Source organism: Canis lupus, chromosome 7 (assembly GCF_003254725.2).
Source record: "Canis lupus dingo isolate Sandy chromosome 7, ASM325472v2, whole genome shotgun sequence".
Lineage (NCBI taxonomy): Eukaryota > Metazoa > Chordata > Mammalia > Carnivora > Canidae > Canis > Canis lupus.
Window position 1 is genome coordinate 63,729,189 of NC_064249.1, and position 2,404 is coordinate 63,731,592.

At 48.0% G+C, this 2,404-nt stretch overlaps 1 pseudogene; it reads left to right on the plus strand.

Moving 5' to 3' along the window:
- Positions 1 to 508: 508 nt before the first annotated feature.
- Positions 509 to 2,147, plus strand: LOC112648188 (GATA-type zinc finger protein 1-like; annotated as a pseudogene).
- Positions 2,148 to 2,404: the final 257 nt, after the last annotated feature.

Sequence of the window (2,404 nt, forward strand, 5' to 3'; positions counted from 1 at the left end):
TTTGTGTTCTGCCACGGAGTTTGACCAAATATGGCCCAGAAAAGTGATAAAGGTACAAAGGAAGATGAGCATGCTGGATGTTAAAATACAAGTCATATGGAGAAGTTCTGCCAAAGAAATAGTCAAGGAGGGGGTCCCTGGGTGGCTCAGCGGTTTAGCACCTGCCTTCATTCAGCCCCGGGTATGATTCTGGAGACCTGGAATCGAGTCCCATGTCGGGCTCCCTGCATGGGGCCTGCTTCTCCCTCTGCCTGTGTCTCTACCTCTGTGTGTGTGTGTGTGTGTGTGTGTGTCTCACGAATAAAAAAATAAAATCTTTTAAAAAAATAAGGAAACAGAGTCAAGATTAGCAAGCAATTGGGAAAGGGAGAAAAATCCTTGAATATTATGATGTCACCGTAAGTAACACTGCAACCTGGCAAGATTAGCTGGCAGTGGTGCAGTCACCAAAAAATAGTGGTTCCAGGCATTTCCTGACTTCAGGAGACTTGAAGGGAATGGAAGGGTAATGTGTAATGTGCAGTGCCGGAGTTCATCCACCATGGAACTGTGCCATAAGGATCCTGACAGCACCAATTCAGTCAGCACTCCCATTTCTGAAATAGGAAGCCCTGTCTCATGAGGTGTGCCACCACTTCAACGACCTAGGACGGTGGTTGATTTCCCAGTAACAGTGTGTACAAGTGTGTATGCCACAGAAATTAATCCTTCAGTATCACGTGGTCAAGGGGAGAAGGTGTATAATCAAGTTTATCATCACTGTGCTAAACACACGTCATCTGATAATTTTATGTTAGATTTTTCAGAGCCCTTTATATTCTAATGTGCAATATAAATCTCCAAGAGAGGACAACAGTATTCAGCTTTTCACAAAGAATTTGACTAAGGAATCCCTCCTTACTACTCCCAACTACCTAAAATCTTGGAGCAGTAGCATTACTAGACCACTCTTTAATAAGCACTACCTTCATTTAGCATCATAACCCCATGTCCTGGTAATAGCAGTTCAAGGTTATGATTATACCAATTTCTCTTCCAGTATTAAGAAGGGCCTAAAAAATACTAGCTCTGACTTTTTGAGTATTTTCTTTCCAAGAAGCCTCTTTGTAATGAATAGATTTCTAGGAGGGATGGCTACCAGTTCTATTGTTAATTATCTGTTAAAACCTTAGGAAGGATTGAGTTATAGACTGGCGCCGCCATGTCTGGACCCTAAGCCCCCCGGGGGGCCTTCCCCTGCTCAGCAGGCACCAAGGACCCCAGGATGCCCCAGAACCAATGGCAGGTCCTTCTGGCCTGCATGCCAGGACTTGGTCACTTACCTGCGTTTCCTCCAGGAAACAGCAGAGGGGCTGGTACAGCCCCCTGCCCGGGACACCCACACCCTGGGGCCCTGCTCAGAGCTGAAGGCCTTGGAGACTCTGGGACCCTTGCCTCTGGCAAGGAATGCCAAGAACATGCTGACCCCAATCAGCCAGCCGAGCTGCAGCTTGGGGCCCCCCGGAGGCTCCCCCAGCCCCTGCAGCCCTATCCCGGAGGAGGCCCTGGAAACAGTCAAAGCCCCACTGGGGCGCTGAGAACGTGGACCCCCAGTTCAAAGTTCCAGATAAAGCTGGATTCCAGCCTACAGATCATACCCAGCTATAGCTTGGCCTGCAGTAGCCGTGCTCAGGCTCCCTCTACAGGCCCTGCTGGGGGCCCTGAGGTCAACTGAGGAAGCATGGAGGCCCTGGGGCCATAGTGCTGTGCTTCCTGTAGAACCCAGAGGACCCCAACTCTGGAGAGATGCCGAAGATGGGACCCCTCTCTGCAATGCCTGTGGTACAGATACAAGAAGTATGGCACCCGCTGCTCCAGCTGCTGGCTGGTGTCCAGGAAAAGTGTCCAGCCCAAGAAGTTACGTGGCAGATGTGGGGTGTCCCTGGGCCCTTCACAGAGAACGAGATCCCTAGTGGGAATAGGAGTAAGCCCAAGGCGAAACTTTCCTCAGCATTGTGCACGTTGACACTGCCTTAGCGCATGCCATATCCATGTTTAACTTCCTTACCTCTTTACAGGACACCTCCGATTTCTTTTCCTCTAAAAGCTTTTCTTGATTAGAAGTAGAAAATGAGAATTAGCTCCCCCTACCCCAAAATCAGTGTTCAAAAAAGATGATGTACTTGAAATTTAAAAATGTTTAAAAATGCAAGTTATCTGTTTTTTCCTCTGATGGGAATGTTATTCCCCCAATTTTCAAATGACTCTATTCCCTTATCTCTCAGTTCTCGATACAATGACACCTCTTCATCAAGGACTTCCCTGACCATCCTAACTAAAGAATTGTTCCCTCTCCCTCTTGATGTCCATTAACCAAAGACTACTGGGAACACACTGCAATCCAAGAAAGTTGGGCTTTGAGGTG